This window comes from Aegilops tauschii, chromosome 2, assembly GCF_002575655.3.
Source record: "Aegilops tauschii subsp. strangulata cultivar AL8/78 chromosome 2, Aet v6.0, whole genome shotgun sequence".
Lineage (NCBI taxonomy): Eukaryota > Viridiplantae > Streptophyta > Magnoliopsida > Poales > Poaceae > Aegilops > Aegilops tauschii.
The window spans coordinates 147,923,538-147,949,164 of NC_053036.3; positions in this window are offsets into that span (position 1 = coordinate 147,923,538).

The following is a 25,627-nucleotide window of genomic DNA, read 5'->3' on the forward strand; positions in this document are numbered from 1 at the left end:
GATTTTAAGCACATAGAGAGGAAACTTGATATTATTGCAATTCCTACAAGCGTATATTCCTCCCTCATAATAATTTTCAGTAGCATCATGAATGAATTCAACAATATAACGATCACATAAAGTATTCTTTTCATGATCTACAAGCATAGAAAATTTATTACTCTCCACATAAGCAAAATTCTTCTCATTCGGAATAGTGGGAGTATCATAAGAGACTTGAATACTATAAATTTTCTCCACACTAAAAGAGTAATGTTCAGAAAAAGGGTAATCATAATCATGACAAGTTTTATAAATATAACCATCACTACTTTTTATAGCATAAGTTTCATCACAATAATCATCATAAGTAGCAACTTTGTTCTCATCATAATCGATTGAAACCTCTTCCAAGATAGTGGATTCATCACTAAATAAAGTCATGACCTCTCCAAATCCACTTTCATAATTATCAAAATAAGATTCAACCTCCTCCAAAATAGTGGGATCATTACTTCCTAAAGTTGACACTCTTCCAAACCCACTTTCATCAATATAATCATCATAAGTAGGAGGCATGCTATCATAACAAATTTGCATATCAAAACATGGGAGGCTAATAATATCATCTTCATTAAACATAGCATCCCCAAGATTGGGACAAACATTAATTGCAGCAAATATATTCTCAAAAACATCATCTTCATCAAACATAGCATCCCCAAGCTTGGGCCTTTTCATATCATAAGCATAATCACTCTCATCATTAATAGTATGGATAGCACCAATAGTATAGCAATTATCATCATCACAATGCGTAATAGGAGCAACATCATTTGGGAGGGATACCTTTTTACCTTTACTTCTCCGTCTTTTCTTTTTCTTCTTCACATCATGTGTGGGTTTAACCCTCTCTTTTGAGCTCCTTATTAATGAGATTGGTTGAATAGAAAGCCCCTCCGTGTTCCTTGATTCATCATAAGAAATAATAGGAGAATATTGGGAAGTATCTTCCCTTTCATTAGTATTCTCTTCATCTTCTATTTGTTTTCTTTTCTTTATGTAGTTGGCAATATAAGGATTTTCGATGCAATTCACCGCACAATACATATAAATTTCCTCTAGATAAAAATCAAGAAGTTTATCACGGGAAAATACTGGAAGATAGTTAGTTATACGTTTCATTTCTTCATAACCCATAAGCAAACTAAGTTCATTATGATGTGCAAGGGAAATCAAGTCATCACAATTTTTGGACACGATTAGATCATGAAACAATTTGCATCGGATAGTTAAATGACCACGTTCATTGCAAAGTTCACAAGTACGGCTAAGAAAATTTAAATTTTCAGCACAAACATCTAGCCTTTCTTGCAACCATTTAGTTTCTAAATACTTATGCCTCTTGCAAAATCTATTTTCCCTAATTGGTGTGTACTTGCAAACTCTATGCACTCCACAAAAGTTGACATGCTTATAAGAGACATTTTCATCATGACTAGTGCAATCATCATTAGTACTATGGATATTCAAGGAGTTCATACTAACAACATTGCAATCATGCTCACCATTCAAATATTTAGTGCCAAACATTTTAATGCATTCTTCTTCTAACACTTTGGCACAATTTTCCTTTCCATCATACTCACGGAAGATATTAAAAAGATGAAGCGTATGAGGCAAACTCAATTCCATTTTTTGTAGTTTTATTTTATAGACTAAACTAGTGATAAAACAAGAAACTAAAAGATTCGATTGTAAGATCTAAAGATATACCTTCAAGCACTCACCTCCCCGGCAACGGCGCCAGAAAAGAGCTTGATGTCTACTACACAACCTTCTTCTTGTAGATGTTGTTGGGCCTCCAAGTGCAGAGGTTTGTAGGACAGTAGCAAATTTCCCTCAAGTGGATGACCTAAGGTTTATCAATCCGTGGGAGGCATAGGATGAAGATGGTCTCTCTCAAGCAACCCTACAACCAAATAACAAAGAGTCTCTTGTGTCCCCAACACACCAATACAATGGTAAATTGTATAGGTGCACTAGTTTGGCGAAGAGATGGTGATACAAGTGCAATATGGATGGTAGATATAGGTTTTTGTAATCTGAAAATATAAAAACAGCAAGGTAGCATGTGGTAAAAGTGAGCGTAAACGGTATTGCAATGCTAGGAAACAAGGCCTAGGGTTCATACTTTCACTAGTGCAAGTTCTCTCAACAATAATAACATAATTGGATCATATAACTATCCCTCAACATGCAACAAAGAGTCACTCCAAAGACACTAATAGAGGAGAACAAACAAAGAGATTATGGTAGGGTACGAAACCACCTCAAAGTTATCCTTTCTGATCGATCTATTCAAGAGTCCGTAGTAAATTAACATGAAGCTATTCTTTCCGTTAGATCTATCATAGAGTTCGTACTAGAATAACAACTTAAGACACAAATCAACCAAAACCCTAATGTCACCTAGATACTCCAATGTCACCTCAAGTATCCATGGGTATGATTATACGATATGCATCACACAATCTCAGATTCATCTATTCAACCAACACAAAGTACTTCAAAGAGTGCCCCAAAGTTTCTAACGAAGAGTCAAGATGAAAACGTGTGCCAACCCCTATGCATAGGTTCATGGGCGGAACCCGCAAGTTGATCACCAAAACATACATCAAGTGAATCAATAGAATACCCCATTGTCACCACGAGTATCCCACGCAAGACATACATCAAGTGTTCTCAAATCCTTAAAGACTCAATCCGATAAGATAACCTCAAAGGGAAAACTCAATCCATTACAAGAGAGTAGAGGGGGAGAAACATCATAAGATCCAACTATAATAGCAAAGCTCGCGATACATCAAGATCGTGCCAAATCAAGAACACGAGAGAGAGAGAGATCAAACACATAGCTACTGGTACATACCCTCAGCCCCGAGGGTGAACTACTCCCTCCTCGTCATGGAGAGCGCCTGGATGATGAAGATGGCCACCGGTGAGGGTTCCCCCCCTCCGGCAGGGTGCCGGAACAGGGTCCCGATTGGTTTTTGGTGGCTACAGAGGCTTGCGGCGGCGGAACTCCTGATCAATTATGTTCCCCGATGGTTTTAGGGTATATGGATATATATAGGCGAAAGAAGTCGGTCCCCCCTGCCTCGTGCTTTCCTCGTTGATCCCCTAACGTGCACTCCAAGTCTCCTGGATTGCTTTCTTTCCAAAAATAACTCTCCCGAAGGTTTCATTCCGTTTGGACTCCGTTTGATATTCCTTTTCTTCGAAACACTGAAACAAGGGAAAAACAGGAACTGGCACTGGGCTCTGGGTTAATAGGTTAGTCCCAAAAATAATATAGAAGTGTTTAATAAAGCCCATAAACATCCAAAACAGATAATATAGTAGCATGAATACTTCATAAGTTATAGATACGTTGGAGACGTATCAGGGGATTATCCAGGTTCGGCCCGTAAGTGATGCGTAATACCCTACTCCTGCTGGTTTCTGTTTATCTGGTGTTCTTGGACTAGCTACAAGATGTGCAGGGTCGAAAAAGTCTGAATCCTCTCCCAGTACGCCGCGGGCCTCATTTTATAGACAAAGGGGCTGCCACAGTGGCACACAGGAGGTGGAAAGCTATATAGTGGTCGAGTCTATCCTCTGGCATCGTAGGACAACCGCATTTAATGCGCTGCCGACGTGCCCTTCTTGCTTTATCGAGGACGGCAAGGAAGCTCATCCCAGCTGTCGCCGCCTTGCCTGGCTTCGACGCGCATCCGAACTGACAAGGCGGGAAGCGCCACGCTGGCTGGCTGGCTGCTGAGTCAATGCGGTGGCAGAGTCTTCACGAAGATCTGCATGCCACCACGCAGGTGCTTGCTGAGTTGGCCTAGAGGCCGCACGTCGCCACGCAGGTGCTCGCCTAGTTGGTGGGCTGGCAGTTGTATGGGAACGGCGGCGGAACCTTGGCAGATGTGGGCCTGGTTGCGGCCCTACGGATGTCTTTTGCGAGGGTCTTGCCGAGGCCCCGGCAAGGGTCTTGTCGCGGCGTCATGGGCGTCCCCGGCAAGGATCTTGCCGGGGGTCTCGTGGGTATCCTTGGCAAGGATCTTGCCGAGCATCGTCGTCTTCTGGTCATCATCTAGTCTTGTATGTTCTTGGTCTTCACAAAGATCTGCATGCCACTACGGAGGCGCCTCCCGAGCTTTGGTTCCAATGCGGTTGAGGGTGTTGGAACTCTCAGGCTCAAGGGTGGCAGCCCTGTTGGCACTGGGCAAGTTGCCCCGGCAAGGCTCTTGCCGGGGCTGTGGAGGCCGCCCCGGCAAGGACCTTGCTGGGGGAGTCCACCTCGCCCTCCTGCTCTTTGTGTTTCTGGCTTGGCGTTGGTCTAGTCGTCTTGTGCCTTTGCTTCTTCTGCCCCGCCAAGCGTGGCCAGGGGCGTGGGGCCGCAACTGCCCGCGCACAAGTAAAGGGGTGCAAAAAGGGCCCCCACTTTTGTACACCGACACTGGGAGACAGAGTTTGTGTTTGTGTGTGAGAAAGAGATATTCAAGAGGAAGAGTCATAGCTTCTCATACCTAAGGAGCAAAAGACATCTCTGTGTGAGAGGGTGTGTGCGAGTGGCACACAGGGGAATAGTAGAGAGAAATGAAACCCGAGGAGACGAAGTTTGTGTTTGTGTGAGAGAAAGAGATTTCACATGGAGAATCATAGTTAGTGACACATAGCAGGGAGCGAGATATACTTAGAGAGAGATAGAGTGATGGAGGTCGAGGGAGAGAGTGCCGTCAGTGTGTTACAAAGATAAAAGATCATTGTCGACATACAGGTAGCACGAGAGATACTCGAGAGACGATGAACGCGTATAGGTCTAGAGGGATACTCCTATATATGCATGAGTGATTGCTATATGAGACGAATATCTGGATTAAAGGGGATTCAAATATTTAAACTGGAGATCACGACATCGATAATATCATAACGGAAATTGGTGTATCAAACATGCATATTCATTTGAATTTGGGGACACGTTAATGTTATATAGTTTATCAATATTAGTGATCCATAGATTCTTTAATTAGAGACAATGCATGGTTTATATGCAATTAATGTCTAAAAGGGATTATACTATATGTTGCGTGTGTGAAACACATTGTACATGTTTGACAAGTAAAAAACAACCGCATGAAACACACATTAATTGGAGACAGTTAGCGAGGAATGCATACATTGGATTTCAACATAAAGTGGTTTCAAATATTTGAAAATCCAAATTAAGATGGATACAGCCTTATGAATCTGAGATCATGCCATTTGTAAATCATATTTATCTATAAAGGGTGTTGTGCTTTTGAAACTATATATATATATAAAATGATGTATATAGAATTTTATTCCAAACGAAAATGGATCCTGCCCGAACAAAAATAGAATACAAACTGGATTTTCGAATTGAGTTGGCACGGTAAACGTGCACTCTTGCTCTGCAAAAATTTGAACGAAGCTGGGAAAGTCGCAGTAACCGCCCGAAACCAAAATTTGCGAGATGGAAATTACTGCCTATCCCTGCCATGCAAAGCCTATCGGCTCGATTTCTATAGGTTTCGATAGGGGTAGGTTTCTAATTTCACTAAAATGTGACATAACCGCCTCTCACCCGGATTTATACCCGATGGGCGCCAAAACACAGTGTCTCCTCAGCCGAAATCGACTCCCTCCCCGATTCATACACGGTGGGCGCCAAAGACAAACTCTCGTCGGCAAATATTCGATGTATGCGAGATTACCGTCCGATCCCCAACCAACTAATATTGTTGTGATGTAGGAAATTTTAAACGGGGGCTAAGTTTGTAAATTTCCTCACATTTGAGACAAGCGCGCCCTGAAGACATGGTTCCCCCATTCGTCTCTCCCTCCATTTCCCCATTCGTATTCCGTGGGCGCCAAAACACCCTCTCCACCCCATCCTCCTCCGTCCGCCACCCCATCCACCGCCGTCCTCCTCCACCATGCCGGAGCTGATACCCTGACGCCGTCGACCATTACAAGAGATCGACCTCTCTCATCGACGGCTTCAGACCGGGATCCTTGCATCCCGTCCTCTCGCTTCGTCCCCGCCGTCGTCCACCTTGCCGGTGCCGCTCCCACGACCGTCTTGTCCACCGCGCCCCGCCGCCACCGTCTACCCTCCTAGATCTGCTTCGACGCTGCCGACGGCCATCACTACCACAGCACCGACAAATTATCAGCAGATGCATACACGGCGCCACCAGAGGCGGTACTCTTTCGTATCTGCTCAACTTATTTATCGCAGCAAGAAAATAGATCGCCACTGCTTTACTCTGATTTCTTGTCCATCACTTACTTGTTAGTTGAAAGCAAACATTGGTTGCGAAGTTGCCTTTGTCCGGTTTGCACCTTCAGATCTGCCATGGCACTCTCAACACTATACTCGCACTGCTTATGGTTTTCCCCTTTTATATTCCACACTAGTTAAATGACAATAGACTAAATTTCAAAATTAAGTCAGTCGATTTTTGAGAGCTCGCCGGAGTTCGCCTGTGCGAAGGAAGGGGGTCGGATGGGGACGGTGGTTGTGGGGGCCGGTGGTGGGGCCTCGCCGGACGAAGAAAACTCGACGTGGGTGGGGGCGGGGCTGGGGGTGGCGGAGGAATGCAGGCGGTGGGGGCCGGTGGTTCGGTCGGCGGCCCGTGCGGTGTTCTGTATGGGAAGCAGAGTATGTTCCTTGTCAGGAAGGGGAGCAGGGACATCTGCAGTCGACACCTCTATTGGGCCGGTTCTGCTAAATGATTTCGCACTTCGAGTTGGTCAGCCATAATACCCTGGAAATGGTGGGAGCCGCGCGGTCTTTGATAGACTAAACTGATAGTAACAGTTGTCCGCCTTCAGATGAATAGAGCTGGCATGTAGGTGATTGATAGGCTGCATATTAGTAGCGGCAAAACCCTATGTTTTCCAGCCAGTTCCGCTTTCCCGATTTATTTATGGTGGTTATGGTGTACCCCTATTATCTACACTACGATCTGCCTACTGGCTCTGCGCTCTCGTCATCATGGTTTGGCAATAAACTTTCTATACGGTATATTATGAACCTATCATCTGCCAACTATCCTTACACCTGGGGCCCCCAACAGGGAGCCTATTTTTTGTGTAGTTGTGCCAGATTATATTAACCTACTCACCATATTACAGCACACATGGGCTCTCTCATTAGAATCCGGTGATAGCACACAAGGGTTACAGGGAGCCTTTATTATATTAAAATATCCTCTGCATTACAAAGATAATCTCACTACTATTTGTGTTTTCATGCTTTACAGATATTGTACGTAATCACAATGAATATAAGAATGCGCACATCAGAAGAATATTGCGGAACAGTTCAATGGGTAACAAACTTGGCATCAAGGGATTGAGGTCCATTGTGGATGCAATGAAACCCACATGCTCCCGACCTATAGATTCGTATTCAGAATACGATCCTAATGACTATTCTGAGCTCAAGGAGTCAAAGGCAGATGGCCTATCCTGTTCACCCAATAAGGTGCATGTTCTAATTTGGCAAGGTTTTATTGGTTGCACATATCTTGCATAAGGTGTCTTGCATTTCTTTTGCTTCGTTGCACCGCCATCTTCTTAGTTTACTCATGATATATGCGAAGATGCCATGCCCATCCATTATCAACACCTATTCCATTTGTTGTCATATGATGACCCACAAATATAGGGGATCTATCGTAGGCCTTTCGATAAGTAAGACTGTCGAACCGAACGAGGAGCAGAAGGAAATGATAAGCGGTTTTCGGCAAGGTATTCTCTGCAAGCACTGAAATTATAGGTAACAGATAGTTTTGTAATAAGATAATTTGTAACGAGCAACAAGTAACAAAAGTAAATAAAGTGCAGCAGGGTGGCCCAATCCTTTTTGTAGCAAAGGACAAGCCTGAACAAATTCTTATATAGAGAAAAGCGCTCCCGAGGACACATGGGAATTATCGTCAAGCTAGTTTTCATCACGTTCATATGATTCGCGTTCGGTACTTTGATAATTTGATATGTGGGTGGACCGGTGCTTGGGTGCTGTCCTTACTTGGACAAGCATCCCACTTATGATTAACCCCTATTGCAAGCATCCGCAACTACAAAAGAAGTATTAAGGTAAACCTAACCATAGCATGAAACATATGGATCCAAATCAGCCCCTTACGAAGCAACGCATAAACTAGGGTTTAAGCTTCTGTCACTCTAGCAACCCATCATCTACTTATTACTTCCCAATGCCTTCCTCTAGGCCCAAATAATGGTGAAGTGTCATGTAGTCGATGTTCACATAACACCACTAGAGGAGAGACAACATACATCTCATCAAAATATCGAACGAATACCAAATTCACATGACTACTAATAGCAAGACTTCTCCCATGTCCTCAGGAACAAACGTAACTACTCACAAAGCATATTCATGTTCATAATCAGAGGAGTATTAATATGCATATAGGATCTGAACATATGATCTTCCACCAAATAAACCAACTAGCATCAACTACAAGGAGTAATCAACACTACTAGCAACCTACAGGTACCAATCCCAGACTTAGAGACAAGAATTGGATACAAGAGATGAACTAGGGTTTGAGAGGAGATGGTGCTGGTGAAGATGTTGATGGAGATTGGGCCCCTCCCGATGAGAGGAGCATTGGTGATGACGATGGCGATGATTTCCCCCTCCCGGAGGGAAGTTTCCCCGGCAGAACAGCTCCGCAATAGCCCTAGATTGGTTCCGCCAAGGTTCCGCCTCGTGGCGGCGGAGTCTCGTCCCGAAAGCTTGCTTCTGTTTTTCTTCGGACGAAAGACTTCTTATAGCAAAAGATGGGCACCGGAGGGCCACCAGGGGGCCCACGAGGCAGGGGGGCGCGCCCAGGGGGTAGGGCGCGCCCCCACCCTCGTGCCCAGGGTGTGGGTCCCCTCTGGTATTTTCTTTGCTTAGTATTTTTTATTATTTCCAAAAATAACTTCCGTGGAGTTTCAGGACTTTTGGAGTTGCGCAGAATACGTCTCTAGTATTTGCTCCTTTTCCAGCCCAGAATTCCAACTGCCGGCATTCTCCCTCTTTATGTAACCTTGTAAAATAAGAGAGAATAGGCATAAGTACCGTGACATAATATGTAATAACAGCCCATAATGCAATAAATGTCAATATAAAAGCATGATGCAAAATGGACGTATCAACTCCCCCAAGCTTAGACCTCGCTTGTCCTCAAGCGGAAGCCGATAACGATAAATATGTCCACATGTTTAGAGATAGAGGTATCGATAAAAATAAAATACAGACATGAGGGCATCATGATCATTCTTAAAACAGCAACATATATGGATATTGTCATATGATTTCTTATTCTCAAGTAATAATCTATTCACAACGTCAAGTATGAATCAGAGACTTCATTGAGAACCAACAAACTATAATCTCAGTCATTGAAGCAATTGCAATTTATCATAACATCAGTAAGAGTCTATGTCAGAGCTTTTCAGCAAGCCAACATACTCAACTATCATTTAGTCTTTCACAATTCCTAACACTCACGTAATACTTGTGGTTACTGAGTTTTAATCGGACACAGAGAAAGATAGGGGCTTATAGTTTCGCCTCCCAACCTTTTACCTCAAGGGTAATGTCAACAATAATAGTTCATGCCAACTTACATCCAATTGGATATATATATCAGGATCTTTCCAACACACTGTGCTTGCCAAAGGATAAAATGTAAAAAGGAAAGGTGAAGATGACCATGACTCTTGCATAAGGTAGAAGATAAAAGTAAAAGATAGGCCCTTCACAGAGGGAAGCAGAGGTTATCATGCGCTTTCAGGGTTGGGTGTACAAAATCTTAATGCGGAAGAACGTCACTTTATATTGCCACTTGTGATATGGACCTTTATTATGCAGTCCGTCGCTTTTATTTCTTCCACATCACAAGATCGTATAAAGCTTATTTTCTCCCACACTAATAAGTCATACATATTTAGAGAGCAATTTTTATTGCTTGCACCGATGACAACTTACTTGAAGGATCTTACTCAATCCATAGGTAGGTATGGTGGACTCTCATGGCAAAACTGGGTTTAAGGATATTTGGAAGCACAAGTAGTATCTCTACTTGGTGCAAAGAATTTGGCTAGCATGAGGGGGGAAGGCAAGCTCAACATGTTGGATGATCCATGACAATATACTTTATTTCAGATATAAGAAAACATAACCCATTACGTTGTCTTCCTTGTCCAACATCAACTCTTTAGCATGTCATATTTTAATGAGTGCTCACAATCATAGAAGATGTCCAAGATAGTATATTTATATGTGAAACCTCTCTTTCTTTATTACTTCCTATTAACTGCAACGATGACCAAAGCTATGTTTGTCAACTCTCAACAACTTTTAATCATCATACTCTTTCTATGTGAATTCATTACTCTCCATAAGATCAATATGATCTCTTTTTATTTCTTTTCATTCTTTCTTTTTCTTTTATTCACTCAAGATCATAGCAAAATAATCAAGCCCTTGACTCAACACTAATCTTTATTATATAGCTCACGGACTCGATTACATAAAGGGATCATAAAGCAAAACTCAAAACTAGATCATACCAAAAACTTTATTCTACTAGATCAAGATATTACTAAAAGGATCGAACTAAGAAAAACGGTAAAGATAGGAGTGTGATGGTGATACGATACCGGGGCACCTCCCCCAAGCTTGGTAGTTGCCAAGGGGAGTGCCCATACCCTTGTGATTATATCTCCTTCTTCGGAGGTGATGGTGTGATATTCTTGGCGATGATACTCCTCAGGATACGATTCTCTTCCTTGAGCTTATTGAGTTGCCGCTTGAGATCCATTATCTCCTTACGGAGCTTACCCGTGACGGTTAAAGCTCCTTGCACCCATGGATGTTGCATAGCTGCGGGGGAACAAGTAACACTCTTTTTCATATTCTCGTAAGAAAGAAATCTAACATTGGAAGGGATAACCGAGTTTGGAATAGCCGAGCTCTGTAGTTCCCCCATCGTGAATCCAGCTCGGAAGCGAGAAGTGACTTCTTGATCCTCCTACATGGCATCTATCCTCTTCAATTCAGCCTCCATCTGTTCCTCCGTTGCTGGTCCAAAGTGGTCAGCATCACTGTTGGTCCTTGATCTCGATGCCGGATGAGACACCCGGCTCTCCCCGACTGACTCTTGAGAAGACATCTTGCTCTAATCTGCAGCAGCAACAGCTCAAAACACAAACAGAGGATAATTGCGTGATACAGGAGTCAAAACCTTCGGGAGATTATATAATGAATTTTTACCGACCAAAATACATATCATGCAAGAAAATGGGGTCCAGAGAGCGCACGAGGTGCCCACGAGGCAGGGGCGCGCTGGCAAGGAAGCTCGTCCCAGCTGTCGCCGCCTCGCCTGGCTTCGATGTGCGTCCCAATGGACGAGGCGGGTAGCGCCACGCTGGCTGCTGAGTCGACACGGTGGCAGAGTCTTCACGAAGATCTGCATGCCACCACGCAGGTGCTTGCTGAGTTGGCCTAGAGGCCACATGTCGCCATGCAGGTGCTCGCCTAGTTGGTGGGCTGGCAGCTGTATGGGAACGGCGGCGGAACCTTGGCAGATGTGGGCCTGGCTGCGGCCCTACGGATGTCTTTTGCGAGGGTCTTGCCGAGGCCCCGGCAAGGGTCTTGTCGCGGTGTCATGGGCGTCCCCGGCAAGGATCTTGCCGGGGGTCTCGTGGGTATCCTTGGCAAGGATCTTGCTGAGCATCGTCGTCTTCTGGTCATCATCTAGTCTTGTATGTTCTTGGTCTTCACAAAGATCTGCATGCCACTACGGAGGCGCCTCCCGAGCTTTGGTTCCAATGCGGTTGAGGGTGTTGGAACTCTCAGGCTCAAGGGTGGCAGCCCTATTGGCACTGGGCAAGTTGCCCCAGCAAGGCTCTTGCTGGGGCTGCGGAGGCCGCCCCGGCAAGGACTTTCCGGGGGGAGTCCGCCTCGCCCTCCTGCTCTTTGTGTTTCTGGCTTGGCGTTGGTCTAGTCGTCTTGTGCCTTTGCTTCTTCTGCCCGGCAAGCGTGGCCAGGGGCGTGGGGCTGCGACTGCTCGTGCCCAAGTAAAGGGGTGCAAAAAGGGACCCCTACTTTTGTACACCGAAAGGAGCCCCCGGGCCTGGGCCACATATAAGCGCGGGGCGTTATCGGGCCAGGCCCAGAACGGTGCGCTGGCGCGCGTGCGGCGGAGTTTTTACCGCAATAACTCCCTCGCTCGTTGCGCTTCCCCACGACCCACGTTGAATGCGCGACGTGGGGGTCGTGCATGACGTGGGGGTCATGCGTGGGGCGGTTGCTGCCCTCATGTGTTACATCGTAGTAAATGGGCGGCTCGCGCCTTCCCCATAAAAAGAGGAAACGCAGCGGCGCGGCTCATTTACTAAGTGGACTCGAGTCGTGGCCTTCAAGGCGCCCGTGCCCCATGATCACGGGGTGGAAAATGTCGCCTCACTCATCTCCTCGATTTCGGCTTGCTCTCCACGTGTCCCCCATGCCTGGAAGATGGTAGGAGGTGGACGCGGGGGGCACGGGCCTTAAATGACGAGGTGGGGAACAGGGTCGTCGCTGATTGGAGCAGCGGGTCGGTCGCGATTCCCTGTGCCCCTGGTGGCCGGATTGGTTAAGTGGGGCGGCCGAGCCCCGGCCCCGCCCCTTTATAAGAAGGGGAGGGGATGGCACCCCTCAATCTTTCATCTTTCATCTCCTTCCCTCTTGGCTCCTTCCTTTCTTCTGCTATGGCGAGAGGGCGAGCCGGTACTCCGGTGCGGCGACGAGGGCCTCTGCTCGACAGCGTGCCCCTCCTACCCAAGAGCTCGTGGCAGCGGAGCCGGCCGTGAGAGGAAGGAGGAGGGGGCGAGTCCGAGGCCGCCGTCGCGCTCGGGGAACAGGAGTACGGGGCAGCGCACCGGCCTCGCCTCCGTCAGCGGCCCCTCCCCCAATGGAGGGCCACGTCGGAGACCAGCCCCGTGAGTTCTTCATCATGCTGCACCGGCCAGTGCGCTGTCGTCTTCGTCTCCCTACTCTGTTCGGTCGGGAGATGGAGCTCGACCCGCCACAGGCTCTGAGGTTGCATATGAGGGGCTGCGGGAACGGCAGCATGCGGGTCGACATCAACTTCCCCACCCCTCACGTCATGTATCTTCGTCGTGGATGCAAGTCCTTCGCTCGTGCCCACAGCCTGTCGGAGGGGCTCGTTCGCCACTTCAAATTAATGGAGAATAGCCTGCTCTCCGTCAAGGTCTTTCGGCACTTGGGAACTCGCCTAAGGTGTTGCGTGGAGAGCTCCTCCGATGATGAAGACTCCTCCTCAAGCGGGAGTGACGGGGAGGACAGCAACAGCGACGACGAGGGTGTCAAGCGGGAGGACGCCGACTCCGACTCTGACTGACTGCGCGGCCCTCCTCCCTCGGCCACGCGCCCTGCCGAGGGTCTTCCTCGTCAAGCTCTCCATCAGCGCGTTCCCCGTCGCCTCCTTTTTTCCTTCACCTGCCGCACCTGGGAGGAAAGGGGCAAGAACGGGGATCATGGGGCACTTATCTTTTTTAGTTTTTAAGCCTGCGGGCTCCTGTTAGATTTAAACCTTGTAATCCCCTTGCTCATGTTTACATCCCGTACGAACTATACCTGTTTGGAACATATTAATGAAAAAGGGTTCTTGCCGGGTTCTTTGTGCGTGAGCGAGGCCCATGCCAAGGAATGAATCCTTGTTATTTTTAAGATAAACATCATCGCCCGGCAACAGGCCTTGCCGTCCCCTTACTTCATTCACGACCAGACTCACGCTCTCGGCGGAGGTAGGGGCGAAGTAGGGTTAGGCCCTTCGTTTGCTTCCTTGTCACCGCAACTACAACCAAGTTCCGGCCCAGGGAATAGTCCTTGGGCACAGGAAAGGGGGAGCACGGTGGCCCAGGAATAAACGAAGCTTCAGACGTCCCAATTCCATACAGAAATGAATGCATAACAGGGGATAAAAGACTTATCTGGATCGGCAGCCCCCGGCAACCTTGGCTTGCCGTGGTCGGGTGCTTGAATCTGCAGCCCCGGGCAATGGCTTGCCGGGGTCGGGGATGTCGATCCGTCTCCTTGCCCTTAAATGTCTTAGCAGGAAAGCCTGTGCAGCCTGCGAACCAAAGAAAAGACTAGAAAGGACAGAAAGACACACACACGACCTCTATGCTAGGGGTTAGTTGCTTCCGGGCACTATCAACCCTACTAGAGAGACTTAACATAGCATGCATGCTAAAACTTAGGGCGCCAGCGCTTCATTTATTTATGCTCAGGGTCTGCGCCTGGCTTTGTGCAAAGGGTTACATGCCTTGTCGGCAAGGCTCGTACAAAATGTGGCTTGCCGGGAGGCCTGGCAACCGCGCCTCATGGGTAAAACTTTCGAAGATGTTTGATGTTCTAGGAGTTGCTCACTGGGATACCATCTTCGGTCTCCAGGCGCACTGCGCCAGGCCTGGTGACTCGTATTACCCGATAAGGGCCTTCCCACTTTGGAATCAACTTGTTGGAATCCTTGGCCGACTGAATGCACCGAAGAACAAGGTCACCTTCCTCAAGACTTCGGGCATGAATCTTGCGGCTATGGTAGTGGCGCCAGGCTTGCTGGTAGCGTGCAGCTCGCACAGCCGCCCGAAGACAATCTTCCTCAAGGAGCGTCGCGTCATCTTGCCGCAACTGCTCTTGCTCAAGCTCGTCATAAGCGAGCACTCGAGGTGACCCGTATGTGAGTTTCGTGGGGAGAACTGCTTCTGCCCTGTATATCAGGGCAAAGGGTGTCTGGCCGGTGGCTCGATTTGGCGTCGTTCTGATCGACCAAAGAACCGCCGGCAACTCATCAATCCAGTGCCTTCCACACTTGTGCAGCCTGTCAAAAGTCTTTGTCCTCAGGCCTCGCAATACTTTAGCATTTGCCCTCTCCGCCTGGCCGTTGCTCCGTGGGTGTGCCACTGAAGCAAAACATACCTTGCTACCGAGGTCCTGGATGTATTGCATGAAGGTGCGGCTTGTGAACTGCGTGCCGTTGTCGGTGATGACTCTGTTCGGCACACCAAAACAGCTAAATAGCCCCTTGAAGAACTTGACGGCTGACTGTGCTATCACCTTCCTTACTGCTTCCACTTCGGGCCACTTTGTGAACTTGTCGATTGTGACGTACAAGTACTCAAATCCCCTGACAGCACGGGGGAAGGGGCCCAGTATGTCGAGCCCCCAGACCAAAAATGGCCAGGAGAGAGGGATTGTTTGAAGGGCTTGAGCTGGTTGATGGAGCTTCTTCGAATGGAACTGACATGCTTCACACTTGGTTACTAGCACAGCTGCATCCTGGAGGGTTGTGGGCCAGAAGAAACCTTGCTGGAATGCCTTGCCGGCAAGGGCCCTTGACCCTATGTGGGAGCCACACATACCTCCATGTATCTCTGCCAACAGCTCTAGTCCGTCCTCCCGAGGAATGCACTTCAGCCTGACTCCGTTTGGCCTCCTTCTGTACAGGGTATCATCCACAAACTGGTACATGTTGGACCGACGGGCTACTTTCTCTGCTTATTCCTGCTCCTCGGGGAGCTCTCCTGTTTGGAGGAAACGGACGGTGGGCTGCGCCCATGCCGGAGCCTGGGGCTCAATGGCAAGGACCAAAGGCACATCTACGGCCGCAGGGGCAGCTGCCTCTACGGTCAGGGCCTGGGGCCCCGTCGGAGGTAGTTTCCCCTCGGCAAGCTTGGGGTACCCGGCAACCTCCTTGCCGACGGCTCCTGGGAGCTCAGCGGGAAGGTACTTGCCGGGGCTTGTCTTCCTTCGCTTGTTCTGCCCTGTTGATGGTTCTACGGATGGTTGTATTAACTGAAGTACAAAGGTACCTGGTTCCACAGGTAACTTGAGGGCAGCGCGTTTCGACAGGTCGCCGGCAATGTTGTTCTCTTCCCGGGGAACATGTTCTGCCTGTAGGCCGTCGAAACATTCTTCCAACTTCCTCACTTCATTCACGTAGGCCTCCATTAACGGGCTCTGGTAATCCTTGTTAACTTGCTTGACGATGAGCTGCGAATCACCTCTGACGATGAGCTTCTTGATTTCGAGGTCTGCCGCGATCCTGAGACCAGCAAGCAACCCCTCGTACTCCGCCGTATTGTTCGTCGATTTTTCCCGGGGGAAGTGCATCTGGATTACTTGCTTGAGGTGCTCTCCGGTGGGTGCGACGAGTAGCACGCCAGCACTAGCACCTTGGAGTGAGAAAGCTCCATCAAAGTACATAATCCACTCACTGCTCGTCTCCTTGCCGGGAAGGGTGGTCTCTTGGATCTCCTCGTCGGGCGTTGCGGTCCATTCTGCTATGAACTCTGCCGCTCGGCTCTTGATCGTTGAAGTACTTTCAAACCTGAGGCCAAAGCTCGAATGCTCCAGTGCCCACTCCACAATCCTCCCTGTCGCATCTGGGTTGTGCAAAATCTTTTGCAAAGGGAGGCGGGTGACGACGGTGATCTCGTGTGCTTGGAAATAGTGGCGCAGCTTTCTCGAGGCCATGAGAAGGCCGAAAAGCAGCTTTTGCATTCCAGAATATCTTGACCTAGCCCCCTACAAGAGGGAACTGACAAAATACACTGGGTGCTGCACCATCTTCTTATTCTGTCCCACTTCGCCCATCCGCTCAGGTTCTGCCTCGGCGGGCCCGAGCCTTGCCGGGGGTTTTGATTTACCGGTGTCAGGCTCTGCCCGGGAAGACCCCGGCTCGCCATCCGATGGCTCTGCTGCAACTGCTGCTTCTCCCTCAAGTTCCCTCTGTGCCACCAGCACAGCACTGACCACTTGATTCGTTGCTGCTAAGTACAGCAGCAACGGCTCACGTGGTTTAGGCGCAACTAGTATTGGCGTGGAGGAGAGGTACCTCTTCAAATCCCGCAGTGCTGCCTCTGCCTCCAGAGTCCATTTTACTAGACCCGCCTTTTTCAAAACTTTGAAAAAGGGGAGGGCACGCTCAGCAGATTTGGAGATGAACCTACTCAGGGTAGCAACGTAGCCGGCAAGCCTACGGACGTCTTTGACCCGTTTCGGCGCCTCAATCTGCTCGATCGCTTTGATCTTGTCGGGATTTGCTTCGATTCTGCGTTGAGACACAAAGAACCCGGGAAGTTTGCCGGAGGGGACACCGAACACGCACTTCTCTGGGTTGAGCTTGAGATTGATCTTGCGCGGGTTTGCGAATGTTTCTTCTAAATCTTGCACGAGCGTGGCCCTGTCCTTGGTTTTGACCACTATGTCATCCATATAAGCTTCCATATTTCTATGCAGCTGGGGCTCAAAACCAATCTGGACTGCTCGGGCAAAAGTCAAACCAGCGCTCTTCAACCTGAAAGGCATTCGTACAAAACAGTACATACCACATGGGGTGATGAACGCGGTCTTCTCTTCGTCTTCCTTCATCATGAAGATCTGGTGGTACCCCGAATAGGCATCGAGGAATGACAGCAGGTCACACCCGGCAGTGGAGTCTACAATCTGGTCGATGCATGGTAGAGGGAAAGGATCCTTTGGACAGGCTTTATTGATGTCTATGTAGTCAATACACAGCCTCCACTTCCCATTTGCCTTACGCACCACCACCGGATTGGCCAACCACGTGGGGTGGAGTACTGCTCTTACCAGGCCTGCCGCCTCCAACTTCCTGATCTCTTCAATGATGAACTCTTGTCTCTCCAAAGCTTGCTTCCTGACCTTCTGCTTGACGGGCCGCGCCTGAGGACAGACAGCAAGATGGTGCTCAATCACCTCCCTGGGAACGCTGGGGATGTCAGATGCTTGCCATGCTAATACATCGACATTCGCCCGTAGGAAGGCGACGAGCGCGCTTTCCTATTTGCTGTCGAGGGTGGAGCTTATAGTGAAAGCCCCGCCCGTGCCGTCCTCCTTGACGGGCACCCTCTTGGTTTCTGGTGGTGCAGCCTTGGACTTCTTGCTCTTGCCAGTGGAGCTCTCTGGCACGTCCTCAATGGGAGCACAACACTCCGAAGAGGTGCGCTTGCCTGAGTGGGTGCAAGAGGTCTTGCTGGAAGAGGTCTTGCCGGAAGGAGTCTTGCCGGCCTTCTTCCTCCCTGGGGCTTCAACGGCAGGAGCAAGTGCCTTGGCAGCAGTTGCTGCAACTGCCTCTCGGTAGAGTTGATCGGCGCAGATGAGCGCGGCTTTCTTGTCAGAGGGGACGGTGATGATGGTCAGCGGCCCTGGCATCTTCAACGTGTTGTAGGCGTGGTGGGACGCCGCCATGAACTTGGCCAGCGCTGGGCGGCCAAGGATCCCATTGTATGGCAAGGGGGTCTCGGCGACATCGAAGACGATCTTCTCCGTCCTATAGTTTAGCTTGCCCCCAAATGTAACCGGTAGCATGATTTTACCTTTAGTCTGGCTCCTTCCCGGGTTGACCCCTTGAAACGTGCCCGTCTCTTCGAGGTCTCCATCAGGAATCTCCAGCTTCTTGATCACAGCGGGCGAGATCAAATTCAGACCGGCCCCACCATCAACCAGCACTCTGGTCACCTTGAGGTTGCGTATTGTTGGTGAAACCAACAACAGCAAGCACCCAACCGCAGTTGTGCGGTCAGGGTGATCCTCAGTGTCAAAAACGATGGGCGTGCGGGACCACTTCAGTGGCTTCTGGGCATCGAATGACAGCTCCGCCATAGTGACCTCACGCGCCCACTGCTTTAGCTGGCGGTGTGGGATGTGCAACGAGGCGCCACTGTCGAAGCACATAGCCTCGATAGCCTTTTGGAACTCGTGCTCGTCGGACTCACCGTCCTCGTCGTGATCATCATCTTCCTCTTTCCTGTCGCCGCCCTGAGCGGGCCTCTCTTGTTGGTTATCTTTGCCGCGGCGACCCCCTTGGCCGCCCCGCTTCTTGCTGGATCCCTCAGTACCATCCTGACCCTTCTCCTTGTCTCGCCTGTCATATTCAGCCTTCTGCTTTTCTGCAAGCAGCTCAACTTGTCGGCAGTTCTGGAGGTCATGGCCCTTGGTGCGGTGGATCTTGCAGAACTGCTTGTCGGAGCCTCCTGGCTTGCCGGCGGCCGCCAGGGCCAAGCAGGCGGCACACCCGGCAACCTCCTTGCCGGGGTCGTCAGCCTTGGCCTTTTTGGCGGCGCCGAGCTCGCCGGATCCCTCAACGGCAAGCACAGTCTTGCCCTGACGCTTCTCGTTGCGGCGACGGCCCTTCTTTGTCGGGGCAGCGGTATCTTCATCTGTGGAGTCGGTTTCCGCACCGGCGTCCTCGCCGGGAAACTTCCTCCCCTCTTCAGCTCGAGCACATCTATCCGCCAGAACATAAAGTTCGGCCACATCTTTGACCTTGTTCATCGCCAACTCTTGACGCATCTTGCGGTTGGGCACATTCTGATGGAATGCGCTGATAACGGCGGCGAGATAAACATTTGGGATGTTGTACTGCACCCGGCTGAACCTCTGTATGTACTTGCGCAGGTTTTCACCTTCTTTCTGGGGGATGATATGCAAATCGCTTTCCTGTCCATGAGTTGGTGGCCTCCGGTGAAGGCGCCAACGAACTCATGACACAAATCCGACCAAGAAGAAATGGAATCAGCTGGCAAGTGCATCAACCATGACATGGCGTTGGGTTTGAGTGCCAACGGGAAGTAATTAGCAAGCACCTTGTCGTCGCGAGCTCCAGCAGCTTGAATCGCGATGGTGTAGATGCTGAGGAACTCCGACGGATGGGTCTTGCCGTTGTACTTCTCGCCAACATCGGGCTTGAACGTGCGGTGGGAGGGCCACTGTAACTGCCACAGCTCTCGGGTAAAGGTTGTACAACCCACCTCGTAAGGCAGGTCGCCGGGGCCCCTCGGCGCCGGGTGGTCCATAGTAGGCCCCGCACGCCGATCTGACTGATGGCGCGTCTCCCGTCGTCGTTCGATGGTAGTTCGAGCGTCTTCCTGGGCCCGTTCCCGAAGGACTTGACGTTGGTTGCGGCGGCTTCGCGGGTCGGATGACGCTGTCGAAACGTTGTCACCGATGTCGGGTCGACGGGTCGGTGGCTGTTGTCGCGGCCGCGGGGGGGGGGGGGGGTACACCATGGTCGCAGCGTCTCTGGTCCCCCCACCGCCGGCATGCACCGGCTCGTCAGGACGCCGGGGCGAGTGTCCCGTCGGGAGCGGCTGATCTTTGTTGGAGAAGCTGACAAGGCTTCGGATGGTGGCTCTCCACTCGTTGAGCTTCTCCGCAGCAGGGGGAAGTCCAGGAGCGGCTCCACGCGCGCCAGCGCTTCTGCTGGTGTCGGGTGGTTGGTGCGACATATGCCAAAGGATGGCTTATCATTGTGGGAGCCAATAAAACGTCGCCGGTGCCTGGAAACGGGATGAGGCGAAGACATGCACGCCGGCGAATCTTACCCAGGTTCGGGGCTCTCCGAGGAGATAACACCCCTAGTCCTGCTCTGCGGGGTCTCCGCATGATCACTAGCTCGGTAAAGAGTAGCTACAATCGCTCCTAGAGCTGTTGGGATCAAGGGAGAAGAAGAACAAGGCTAGCTCTTGCTTCTCTCTATCTATGGTGTGTGTGCGTGTGCTATGCTTGGAAGCCAAACATGCAGAGGTGCCAACCAGAAGCTAACTATGCTCAGTGGCCAACCCTTTGCATGGGTGCTCCGGGGGGTTTATATAGGCCTACCCCCCGGGGGTACAATGGTAATCCGGCTGGGATCTGGTCCCAGCCGTCAGTGTCTATGCTCGCCGGCTTCTCCGCCGGCTGCTGGGTCCCGCCGGCTGGTGGGTCCCGCCGGCTGCCGGTCACTTGGTCGACAGGCCGGCCCCACCGCCCAGGGCTTTGTCGGCGGCTGCTTACTGTAGCCGCGCCTCTGATGATGAGGGCTTTGTCGAGGTGAGCATGGCTACAGTGGGCCGCCTCGGGGGCTATCACTGTAGCCTCACCTCGTCTTGTCTCCTTAATGGGGCTCCTGCTTCGAGGAAGGGAGTAGCCGGCTTCCGAAGGCCGGCTATGCTCCCGGCCGACTAGGGAAAGCCGGGCCGCCTTCACGCCTCTCTCTGGCTGAAGGGGCCCGCCGTCCTTGGGCCGTACAGGAGGGGATCGTGGATGACGTCGTAGCTAGCGTGGCTACAGTGCCGGGCCGCACGGGAGACATCCCTCCCGTACGGCCTCCTGTAGCCATGCCCACCTCGGGCTTCGGGGGTCGTGGGCCGCACTGTGGCCATGCCCCGTCAGGTCGTCGTTATGTAGGAGTGGTTGTGGTCTTGGCCGGCTTCTAGGAGTCGGCGTCCTTCTTGGCCGGCTTCTTGGAGTCGGTGAGGCTGGGTCGCCTTCCGGGAGTCGGTGTTAGTGGTAGCCGGCCGGGGAAGGCGGCCCAAATGCTTGGAGTGCTTGAAGGCCTAAAGGCCTGATAAATTTTCTGAAGAGCCAGGGGTAGCCGGTTTGGCTACCCGTGGCCACTTACTCCGACAGTAGTCCCCGAAGCTGATCGGGCTTCGAGGTGGAGTAGGGTTTGAGAAGCGTGAACAGCTTCCCATCGCGACAAGCCGGCAGCTGGGAGCCGGCCTTGGTCAGGCACGTCGCCTGAGCCGAAATCTTCTGGAGTCGGAGGGCGGGAACCCGCCGGCATGCGCGCCGGGCCGCGGGCCGATGGCACGCCACGTAGCCGGAAAGCCTGCCAGCCCACGCGTGAGACGGGACGTTGCCGCAGAGAGGGGGCCCGCCACGTCCGCGCCCCAGCCCAGGCGCGGATCTTTTGTATCCCGGAACCGCCCGCACGTTCCGTGCGGCAGTTTCGGCTCGCACTTATGCGTAATAAACGCGAGACGTGGGGGGAGTGGGCGCAGTTAATCCCACGTCTCCCCCCCACGTCCGGCCTCTTCGGCCGCGTGAGGCTATAAGTAGGGGGAGGTGGAGGGCGGCAGACCCTCGCACGCTCCTCCTACTCCCTTCGTCTTCTCGCCTTGCTCGTTCTTGCAACAGCGCCTCGCCGCCGCGCTCTTCCTCCGCACGCTCCTCCGCCGCCGTGCTAGCTTCCGACATGCCTCCCCACGTAGAGCAGCGTGGCGGGGATTGGGATGGCTCCATCGTCCACAACGACCACATCGACTTCCTCCACGACACACGGCGTCTGCCCAGCGCGGACAAAGTGGATGTCCGCCTCGCGCCGGAGAAAGAAATCAGGCCGGCGCCACGGGATGGCGAGCGGGTGGTCTTCCGCTCGCACTTCCTGCGCGGCTTCGGCTTGCCAGTGAGCGCCTTCTTCCGCACCTGGCTGGACTTCTATCAGCTCCAGCCGCACCACCTCACCCCCAACGCGGTGGTGCTGCTGTCGGCCTTCGTCACCCTGTGCGAGGGCTATCTCGGCGTCCTCCCCACCCTTGAGCTCTGGGGGGAGTTCTTCCAGTCGAAGCTGGGTACGCGCAGCCAGGGTGTGCCGGCCCACACTGGCGCCTTCATCGCGTCGCGGAGATCGGGCGGCGACAACCCCTTCCCCGTCATCACGCTGATCCAATCGGTGAAGAAGTGGCAGAAATCATACTTCTACGTGCGGAACATCGCTCCACGGGGCGACTACGTCAACCTGCCGGCTTACGTAGCCGGCCCGCCGGCGGGGAGGCTGCCCCAGTGGTCCTTCCGGGCGGTGATGCTAACGCAGGGAGGAAACGCCGCCATCGCCCGCCTGCGGGTGATGGTCCAGACGGAGGGCCTGACGGGGCCCGACCTCCTGGCCGCGTTCGTCACACGCCGGGTCCTCCCGCTCCAGAGCCAGCCTCATCTGATCTGTCAGATGAGCGGCCAGCTCGATCCGAGCCGGATGTGTACCAAGGAGATGCCGCAGGCCGACGCTGCCGACATGGTGAACTACCTCGCCAACTGCCAGCTTCCCGACGACTGGCAATTCGGCAAGGAGCCATACAGCCGAGCTGTTGGGGAACGTAGTAATTTCAAAAATTTCCTACGCACACGCAAGATCATGGTGATGCATAGCAACGAGAGGGGAGAGTGTTGTCCACGTACCCTCGTAGACCGACAGCGGAAGCGTTATCACAACGCGGTTGATGTAGTCGGACGTCTTCACGATCCGACCGATCAAGTACCGAACGTACGGCACCTCCGAAGTTCTACACACGTTCAGCTCGATGACGTCCCTCGAACTCCGATCCAGCCGAGTGTTGAGGGAGAGTTTCGTCAGCACGACGGCGTGGTGACGATGATGATGTTCCACCGACGCAGGGCTTCGCCTAAGCTTCGCGACGGTATTATCGAGGTGTAATCTGGTGGAGGGGGGCACCGCACACGGCTAAAATATCGTATATCAAGTGTGTTCTTAGGTGCCCCCCTGCCCCCGTATATAAAGGAGCAAGGGGAGGCCGGCTGCCTATGGGGCGCGCCAAGGAGAGGGGGGGAGTCCTCCTCCTAGTAGGAGTAGGACTCCCCTTTCCTAGTGCTACTAGGAAAAGAAGGGGGGAAGGAAAGAGAGGGAGAGGGAGAGGGAAAGGGGGCTGCGCCCCCCTCTCCTAGTCCAACTAGGACTCCTCTGGGAGGGGGCGCACCACCTCATGGCTGCTGCCCTCTTTCTCCCCTCAAGGCCCACTAAGGCCCAATACTTCCCCGGGGGGTTCCGGTAACCCTCCGGCACTCCGGTTTAATCCGAAACTTCTCCGGAACACTTCCGGTGTCCGAATATAGTCGTCCAATATATCAATCTTTACGTCTCGACCATTTCGAGACTCCTCTTCATGTCCGTGATCACATCCGGGACTCCGAACAACCTTCGGTACATCAAATCACATAAACTCATAATATAACTGTCATCGTAACTTTAAGCGTGCGGACCCTTTGGGTTCGAGAACAATGTAGACATGACCGAGACACCTCTCCGGTCAATAACCAATAGTGGGACCTGGATGCCCATATTGGCTCCCACATATTCTACGAAGATCTTTATCGGTCAGACCGCATAACAACATACGTTGTTCCCTTTGTCATCGGTATGTTACTTGCCCGAGATTCGATCGTCGGTATCTCGATACCTAGTTCAATCTCGTTACCGGTAAGTCTCTTTACTCGTTCCGTAATACATCATCCCGCAACTAACTTATTAGTCACAATGCTTGCAAGGCTTATAGTGATGTGCATTACCGAGTGGGCCCAGAGATACCTCTCCGACAATCGGAGTGACAAATCCTATTCTCGAAATACGCCAACCCAACAAGTACCTTTGGAGACACCTGTAGAGCACCTTTATAATCACCCAGTTACGTTGTGATGTTTGGTAGCACACAAAGTGTTCCTCCGGTAAACGGGAGTTGCATAATCTCATAGTCTTAGGAACATGTATAAGTCATGAAGAAAGCAATAGCAACATACTAAACGATCGGGTGCTAAGCTAACGTAATGGGTCATGTCAATCACGTCATTCTCCTAATGAGGTGATCCCGTTAATCAAATAACAACTCATGTCTATGGCTAGGAAACATAACCATCTTTGATTAACGAGCTAGTCAAGTAGAGGCATACTAGTGACACTTTGTTTGTCTGTGTATTCACACATGTATTATGTTTTCGGCTAATACAATTCTAGCATGAATAATAAACATTTATCATGATACAAGGAAATATATAATACTTTATTATTGCCTCTAGGGCATATTTCCTTCAGTCTCCCACTTGCACTAGAGTCAATAATCTAGATTACATAGTAATGATTCTTACACCCATGGAGTCTTGGTGCTGATCATGTTTTGCTCGTGGAAGAGGCTTAGTCAACGGATCTGCTACATTCAGATCCGTATGTATCTTGCAAATTTCTATGTCTCCCACCTGGACTAAATCCCGGATGGAATTGAAGCGTCTTCTGATGTGCTTGGTTCTCTTGTGAAATCTGGATTCCTTTGCTAAGGCAATTGCACCAGTATTATCACAAAAGATTTTCATTGGTCCCGATGTACTAGGTATGACACCTAGATCGGTTATGAACTCCTTCATCCAGACTCCTTCATTCGCTGCTTCCGAAGCAGCTATGTATTCCGCTTCACACGTAGATCCCGCCACGACACTTTGCTTGGAACTGCACCAACTGACAGCTCCACCTTTCAATGTAAATACGTATCCGGTTTGCGATTTCGAATCGTCCGGATCAGTGTCAAAGCTTGCATCAACGTAACCATTTACGATGAGCTCTTTGTCACCTCCATATACGAGAAACATATCCTTAGTCCTTTTCAGGTATTTCAGGATGTTCTTGACCGCTGTCCAGTGATCCACTCCTGGATTACTTTGGTACCTCCCTGCTAAACTTATAGCCAGGGACACATCAAGTCTGGTACACAGCATTGCATACATGATAGAGCCTATGGCTGAAGCATAGGGAACATCTTCCATCTTCTCTCTATCTTCTGCAGTGGCCGGGCATTGAGTCTTACTCAATCTCACACCTTGTAGTACAGGCAAGAACCCTTTCTTTGCTTGATCCATTTTGAACTTCTTCAAAACTTTGTCAAGGTATGTGCTTTGTGAAAGTCCAATTAAGCGTCTTGATCT